Source organism: Trichosurus vulpecula, chromosome 1, assembly GCF_011100635.1.
Source record: "Trichosurus vulpecula isolate mTriVul1 chromosome 1, mTriVul1.pri, whole genome shotgun sequence".
Lineage (NCBI taxonomy): Eukaryota > Metazoa > Chordata > Mammalia > Diprotodontia > Phalangeridae > Trichosurus > Trichosurus vulpecula.
The window spans coordinates 412,768,864-412,778,198 of NC_050573.1; positions in this window are offsets into that span (position 1 = coordinate 412,768,864).

Genomic DNA, 9,335 nt, shown 5'->3' on the forward strand with positions numbered 1-9,335 from the left:
GTCCCAGAGGTGAAAATTCCTGTGGCTGAAGTCAAGGCTACCCCCCAGGGCTCACTGCTTGCTGTGTCAGTGGAGCTAGTCTGAAGATGTTTATACTTCACTCAGCCAAACCTCCATTCTGGGATCTTGCTTCAGCTCTTTTCTGGTTGCCTCAGGAAGACCACTGTTCTGCCCCAACTCTTGTTTATTTTTGCTGCTCTACACTGACCCTGAGACCTTTATGTTGAGGAAATCTAGAGAGCTTGGAATTTTCTGACCTCTACCATCTTTCCAGAATCCTCTGTCTTCTCTATTTTAAGTATTTGAATATTGCACCACCTTGTGGCTTACTCAGACATTACTCTTTTTTTTCCCAGTCAGCTTACAAGATTTGTTTTCTTATTGATAATTAAGAAAATTAACTACTACATTCCGTTGAGTTTGAGGTATATTTTGTTATCTTGATGGTGATAATCTGTGAGTCTGATGAATCAGTTTTCTTGTATCATTTCCTGCAGTGTGGTATCAAATGTGGTTTTTTTGTCATGTTTTTCCAAGAGATCTGTGATGCTTAAGTTATCACTGATTCAGTGATCTTCAAGGTTAGTCATTTTAGCTTGTACCAAATAATTTGTTCTCTTTACCATTGTAGCCTTTTACTTTTCTTCCAAATTTTCTGACGCTGCATTATATTTTCAAAATCTGTTATTGTCTCATAGTCTCTACTTCTTTCAGAGATTCTCTCTTGGGTATTCAATGTCTCCTTCTCTAATGTTTGCATTTTTTAAAATGTGCTTTCTGACTTAATTTCATTACTAACTTCCATTAACAATATAAGACATATACATATATATATATATATATATATATATATATATATATATATATATATAGAGAGAGAGAGAGAGAGAGAGAGAGAGAGAGAGGGGGGGGGAAATACACACACACTATGGAGTGGTACAGGTGGGAGTGAGATGTCTAAATATTTAGAGGTAGAGTTGACATGGATAGATAACATCTGAGATATTGTCCACATTTCCAGAGACTAGAAGGATTGTGCCTGCATCACAAGCATGATAGCTGAAGGAAAGGGAAACCAACGTTCGATACAGATGAGGAGGGCTGGCAAACCTCTCCACCAATCTCAAATAGGGGTATAGAACTAAAATTATATCTCTTTGCCACTACTTTAAACATCCCTGGCCTAAGGGAATGAGTCTGAATCCCAACGGAAAGCTGCTTCATTGATCACTTTCAAGACGGAATAGTAGCCCCTAGCTTAGCCCAGTCCACCAAACACTAGTTACATGAAACCATTACAAATATTACTAGCAAATAAACCTCTTTCTCTACTACCTCCCAAAAAGTCCTTTGTCTTTGTATCTCCCTAGGAAAGTCTAGAAACAACTGAAGTAAGTTTCTTATGGCAGGTACTCAACATCCTCTTAGCCAATCAGGAGACATGTCTCCTACATATGTAGCAATAAGTTATGCAGCCTGAGGCTTTAAGTGAAAGCTGTTAGAACATTTTTATTTATGTTATGAACCATTCTGTAGTTTATAGCTGTTGTTCTGTGAACTCTGGGGAAATCTGTGGGATTTTCTTTTTATCAGGGAATTTTCTTTCATTTTCCTTCAAAGTATTTCCTCAGGACTTTTTTCTCTTTCGGACTTTCTCTTGTGTTCCTAATCACTTGTCTTTGATTTCTGTCATCAGTCTGACTGCTTCCTTTCCCACTCCTGCACAAATGCCCCCAAGACTGGTTGTCCTTGGCCTGTAGTGGGTCATATTGAGTCAACTGGGGTCCTTCACCAGAGTAAAATATCTGAGGTTGGGGGAAAAGCGACTGGCCCCAGATGTTCCCAGATTCCTTTTATTCCTAAATTGGGAAACTTTTTAAATCTTATTAAGCAATGACTATGAAGTCCCAGTCTCTGTGGTTCTTTGCTGTGCTCTATATTAATTCTGTGCTTTCTCTGTCTTCTTTCACTTCCTCCCCCTATAATTGTACTCCCTTCCTTTTGCATTTCTGTCAGCGACCAGTATTTAATTGCCCTCATGGAGTGACGTAAGGTTCAGGCTTTCTCTCAGACTGTTGGTCTTTCAGGCTTTCTCTTGAATGACCTCCAGTCTGTCTCCTCACTCTTTGCCCTATCCCCACCAGCCCCTTGAACTATTGCCCAGATCCCCGAGGCTGCGGGTGTTGGGTGTCCTTACCCTTTTATGTTAGAGAATGTAGATGGCTGCCTAGCCAAAGTTCCTTCTCAAAGTAGTCACGAGTTGAAGTGGGTGGAGAATATAATTACCTATCAGATTTCCAGTACCTTCTCCGTGAGACAGAGGCCATTTTGCACTTCAACTGGTATTGTGCTGTGTTTCATGATGCTAGTTATTCTGCTCCCATCGCACCCCCCCACCCCAAAGCTGCCTTTCTTTAAATTGTTCATCATTTGAAGGTATTTGCAATGCAACTTCACTTGGGACATTGATATTTGGGTTTGGGTTCTGTTGTTCTTATATAGGGGGTGTATGCGTGTCTCTGTGTGTGTGTGTGTGTGTGTGTGTGTGTATCTGGAGCAACTCGGAGTGTCAAACCTGAATCAGTCACCAGGTGGTGCAATGCTCAAGGTTTTCCCCCTACCTGTACCTCACTGGCAGGGGTAGAAACCCATTCAAAGGATCTCCAGCATTCAAAGACTGAGATGCTTTTTCCTCTGAATGGCAGTGATGTTGCCCTTTCCCTTTCAACAGGTTGGTTTCTACCTTTGTGCAAAGAGTTGCCCACCAAATCCAAGCTTAGGAGATGAAATATTACATAAATATTTAAATATGTCTATGATGGAGTCATTATAAATGATCTGTCCAATAATGTTGATCCCACTCATCCACGGCTGCCCATCCTACAAAATCTCTCCTCAAGGGTTAAGTGTTGCAGTGGTTAGAGTATGGGACTTAGAGACAGAAAGACCTGAGTCCAAACGTTCACTTGTGTGACACTGGCAAAGGCACCACTTCTCAGAACATTGGTTTTCTCATCTATATGATAGCTGTGATAATGCACCTACTACTCAGGGTTGCTAGATGGATCAAAGGAGAAAACATGTAAAGCACATTGCCAACCTTAAGACATTATATAAATGCTAGTTAATTACCACCATTGTTGCAGCAGGCATTCCTTACTTTCTTCTGACATCAAGGGGACAAGAATGGGAAAAAAAAATCAGACAGTCCATCATTTATCCCTTATTCTTCATGTGCCCTGGTTATCTTTTTCAATCACATATTTCTTTGTTAAGATTCTTTACTCTGGTTGCTCTTGGTCTATTACGTGTCATTGCCTACTCATACCCACCATACTTGAGTGATAGTTAATCCACAATGAAGTATTAATATTTAAATATCATAATTGCTCCTATCATCTTGGCTCTGGTTCATAATTCTTAGAATAATCCACTCTTAGTATTTCTTTCCTCAGTAACCACTTAATAGACATGAAGCTTGTAATCTCTCCAGTTCTAAAATATGTAAATTAAATTTAAAAAGAAAAATTTTTTTTCTCAAATGGAGATAAGCATAGTCATCTTTTCCTTTTCCTTTCCTTTCCTCCATTCCTCTGGTCTTTAGGGGAAGAGGAAAATTGGGAGTAGGGAACAGGGGGGCAAGGAAGCCAATAATTGCACCTAAGGTTAATAGCGAATAAGGAAAAAGGACTTTTTTGGCCCATCTGCAATAAAAGAATTCAGATAGAACAGGTTGTTGGATTTTTTTCAAATCTGATTAGTAAGTAAGATTTATAGTTTTGTTAGATTGTCGATGACAAATGATCATAATGTGATTGGTGCCTTGTATCCATGTGGCCTAGATTTATTATGGCTGCTCCCACCATTCTAGTGGTCTTTAAACTTAAATGCGTACCCAGAAGTTTCTAAAGAAGTTTAAAAAGAAAAAAAAAGCGTAGCCACTACCCCTTTTGCCTTCTGTTCTTTTGTAGAAAGTCAGCATGAACCAATCAAGGCCCATTTCTAGCTGAAAAGTCCCCCCACATCTGCTTGACCTTACTCCTTCTACTCACTTTGTTTCAGGTCAATGGAGGGCTAAACAGGCAACAAAAATGTGGTGAAATCCCCCAGGTTAGAGGAGAATATTTGGGGAATTTGTTTTAAGAATTCACTAGCGAAAATATGGTATATGGATGATACAAGGGTACTTGAGGCAAGGGGAAGAAATGGAGCCCCTTGTCCTTGGGGCCAAGAAATATGATCCTCCAGACACTAATGGGAGGAAGGTCCGTCACAAAAGACCCCAAGAACACAGAAATAGAATGTACCAGGTCAAAATAACCAGGACGAACTGAAGTACTTTACAATTGATTGTAGTACATCTGTTACCATAGCAACAGACCACAACCACCACCACTCCTCACCATCTGTGAGGTTTCTATTAAGTGTGTGCAAGGCTATTGGAGTAGAACAACAACAGAGGTAGGGCATTAGAGCCTGGAAATCTGGTGGCATTTGAGACAGGTTTAAGGAGGAATGAGTCAGGGGAGTGGGCAGGAAATGGGGTAAGATATTAAATCTAATGGGAAAGTTGGATTAATGCTACACAGGCACAGCAAGCTCTGTGTCACTGGAGAACATGATGGAAGAGAGAGTCCATGGACAGAAATAGCCATTATGTAAAACAATACATAAAATAATATAAATCAATGAACAAAATACCATTAGTGCAAAAGAGAGGTATAAAAAGCAGGGAGAGGTCATTGTCAGCTGGGAGGCGATCCGGAAAAGCTTCCCAGAATAAGTGGAATTTAAATAGAGTTTTAAAGGTCAGCAAGGAATTCAAAAGGTTAAGATGGAAGAGGACTTTCCATACATAGTGAACAATGTCAGATAAACAAGTTCAGGAAATGTATGGGTAATGGAAAATGTCCAGTTTGGACAGAAACTGAGTTACCAATAAAATACTGGGGGAGCCAGAGGAGAAAGAAAGGACTGCAACTTCCTTAGGTCATTTGTTTCACGGATGTAAACCAATGACAAATGAAAGCCTACCTGCCATTTTTTTCCCTCTTCCAAGTAATCTTGGTTCATTAGTAAATGTGCTCTTGGACACTAATATGGGAAGCATTCAAAATAACCCTTTTACACATGGAAGGAGAGACAAAGACAGACAGATACAGAGAGACACAAAGAGAGAGAGACAGAGACAAAGAGAATAGATTTCTTAGAAGTGTCAGGAAATCAGCTTTCTTTGAATGCATTCAGATATATTCCCACCAGACCTGAGATGCTAGAGACAGACAGATAGACAGATAGATATGTACATACATACATATATACATATATATACCTACATACATACAGGCAGGCAGACATATTCAGAAAAATAGACAAAACATTTATTAAGCACTGCCTCTATGCCAGGTGTTGAGTTAAATGATGGGGATGCAATACAAGCAAGACAGTCCTTTGCCTCAAGAAGATTACTTTCTAATAAGGAAGATGACACCTAAAGGGGTATTGGAGTCTGTCAGGGTAAGGGGAAAAGTGGAAATGGTGGGACAGTGGCATGAAGTCCTGGTCCCCAGAAAGATAAGATGAAAACTCATCTATTAGAGACAGAATAGATAGGAAACTGGGGGGCGGGGGGTTAAAGTGTGCAATGGATGAGAGATGAAGACAGCAGAAGGAATTATATGAGGATACTAGAAACTCTGCAGAAAGTCCTGTTGTAAAGAACTGTGCAAGGGTGACTGCCTTGGGCCACAACGCCTGAAGGCCAGGTGTATTACATTTAACTCCTTTCTTCCTTATGTGATACCTTTAGGAGGTTTAAAGGTGTCCATTCTCTGCCACTAACTCCAGCCCTCACCAATGATGTTCACCTAAAGTTATGGGATCTCTTACATTCTAGTGTCATTTAACTACTTAACAGTCAGATTACGAACAGCTTTTACAATGGAATATTTATTTCCGAGGCATAGCAAGAACAAATATATACACATTCTCCCAAAACTGTGGGAGGGGCATTAATTTCCCTTAATACCACCTCAGGAAGGGGAGAGGTGTCAGGTTAACAGCTTAGCTAGGTTACTATACAGCTCAGTCCCACCAAAGCCCCATTGAGGTTGAGTTCTAGAGATTGTGACATTTCAGGCCTTCATTGTTTGGCTAGCTGAAATACGTAGCTTGGAATCCTGCCTCCACGGTCTCCATGATTCAAGTCTGGGTCTGAAGACCCTACCACCTGTGTCTTTTTTAAAATTTTTTGGAGTGGGGAAGGCAGGACAATTGGGGTTAAGTGATTTGCCCAAGGTCACAAAACTAGTAATTGTGCCAGGTGTCTAAGGCTGGATCTGCACTCAGGTCCTCCTGACTCTAGGGCTGGTGCCCCACTCACTGCGCCGCCTACCTGCCCCAGCTATCACCTGTGTGTTGAACGGAAAAGCACAAAGAAAGCAGCCCAGACAAAAACTCTAGGCCAGTTTTTCAGGGCCATAGAGATTTAAAAAAGAAAAGAAAGAAAGAAAAAGAAAAAGAAAGGTATAGAGGCAGCCCTTTACCTACTAGTTCAGTTCATGGTATCCCCACTGTGACTGTACACCACTATCGCCACCTCTGACTATGCAAGCAATGAAAAATAGCTGTTCCTACCTATGTGGTAGGGGAATACAGACTCTCCCCTGGAAGCAGGTTTTTATTATCTCTCATGTGGGTACTATTATGTTAGTTGATCTAGACATATACAAAGAAAAGCCCCATTACAAATGTAATGACAAGCAAAATTCTAGGAAGACGGCAACATAAGGGGTTAGCCCCCCAAATAAACAAAAAATATAGTCCAAATGAAACAAAAGCAACAACGGGAAGAAAAGGAAAACTGAAAGAACCCACCACAAGATAACATAAAAGATCACTTTGGGAGCTCTGAAAGATTGCAGTTTCCAGACTGTCCCTGAGAGCCTGGAATAATACACACCCAATACGTCAAGAAAGCAGCAATAGGATCAACCAAGATCTTCTCTCCAGAAGTATGGCAGAGCCCAGCCCTAACAATAAGTCCAAAGTCTGAAAGTAGGCTGGAAGAATGGATGAAAAAAATTAAAAAGAACCATACCATAATGAGCTATTGTAGAATCAGAGACAGTGCTCAAGACACAAATGCAGAAAAAAGAATAACCCCAAGACATTTACAAGCAATGCCTTGAAGAAAAACACAGCTTGGGCACAAACTCAACTAGAATTCCTGGAAAAAGATGAAACAAGAGTATATATTAAAAAAAGGTTTAAAATTTTTTTCATAAAGAGAATGAGAGTGTTTACCAGAAAAAAATGGAAAAGAAATTAATTATGAAAGAAAAAATTCAAAAAGGAATTAACAGCTCAATACAATAGGTTTGAAAAATTGTCCAAGCTACAAACTCCCTGAAAATTAGAATGGACTAAAAGAAACCAATCACTTCATAAGATAAGAAGAAATATTAAAACTAAGTCAAATGGCTGGTGGGACAGCGGGTGGAGGAAATGTAAAGGGTCTAAATAATAACTGATCTGGAAAAGCAATCCAGGAAAAAAAATTAAGAATCACTGGACTGTCAGAACACTCTGACTAAAAAATAAAAATAAAGAGCCTAGACATACTATTTCAAGAAATATTAAAATTACCCAAACCCTTTAGAAACAGAGGGTAAAGTAGAAATACAAAGAATTCATCCATCACCTATTAAAAGAAACTCCAAGAAAAAGCAAAATTTTATATTAGAATTTTTTTTCACTAACATTCTTTTATTTTTTTTTGATCTAGAATATTACATTTTTTTTAATTTATTTAACATATTAAGTTTTCAGCATTGATTTTCACAAGAGTTTGGATTACAAATTTTCTCCCCATTTCTACCCTCCCCCCCCACTCCAAGATGGCATATATTCTGGTTGACCTGTTCCCCAGTCAGCGCTCCCCTCTGTCACCCCACTCCCCTCCCATCCCCTTTTCCCTTCCTTTCTTGTAGGGCAAGATAAATTTTTACGCCCCATTGCTTGTGTATCTTATTTTCTTGTTGCATGCAAAAACATTTTTGTTTGTTTTTGAACATCCATTTTTAAAACTTTGAGTTCCAAATTCTCTCCCTTCTTCCCTTCCCACCCTCACCCTCCCTAAGAAGACAAGCAATTCAACATAGGCCACATGTGTATCATTATGTATAACCCTTCCACAATACTCATGTTGTGAAAGACTAACTATATTTTGCTCCTTCCCAACCCATCCCCCTTTATTGAATTTTCTCCCTTGACCCTGTCCCCTTTCAAAAGTGTTTGTTTTTGACTACCTCCACCCCCATCTGCCCTCCCCTCCATCATCCCCCCCATTTTTTTTTATCTTCTTCCCTCTTCTTTCCTGTGGGGTAAGATTCCCAATTGGGTATGTATGGTATTCCCTCCTTAGGCCAAATCAGATGAGAGCAATGTTCACTCATTTCCCCCCTCATCTGCCCTCTCCCCTCCTCCCACAGAACTGCTTCCTCTTGCCACCTTTATGGGAGATAATCCATCCCATTCTATCTCTCCTTATCTCCCTCTCTCAGTATGTTCCTCTCTCATCCCTTAATTTGATTTTATTTTTTTTTGATATCTTCCCTTCATCTTCAACTCACCCTGTGTCCGCTCTCTCCCTCTCTCCCTCTCTCTCTCTCTCTCTCTCTCTCTCTCTCTCTCTCTCTATATATATATATATATATATATATATATATATACACATACACACATAGATATATACATACATACGCATTCACCCATATATATACATAAACATATATGTATGCATATTCCCTTCAGCTACCCTAATACTGAGGTCTCATGAATCATACACATCATCTTTCCACGTAGGAATGTCAACAAAACAGTTCACCTTTAGTAAGTTCCTTGCAATTTCTTTTTCTTGTTCTTTTTCTTGATTACCTTTTCATGCTTCTCTTGATTCTTGTGTTTGAAAGTCAAATTTTCTATTCAGTTCTGGTCTTTTCACTGAGAAAGCTTGAAAGTCCTCTATTTTATTGAAAATCTATATTTTGCCTTGGAGCATGATACTTAGTTTTGCTGGGTAGGTGATTCTAGGTTTTAATCCTAGCTCCATTGACCTCCGGAATATCGTATTCCAAGCCCTTCAATCTCTTAATGTAGAGGCTGCCAGATCTTGGATTATTCTGATTGGGTTTCCACAATACTCAAATTGTTTCTTTCTGGCTGCTTGCAGTATTTTCTCCTTGATCTGAGAGCTCTGGAATTTGGCGACAATATTCCTGGGAGATTTCTTTTTGAGATCTATTTGAGGAGGCGATCGATGGATTCTTTCAATT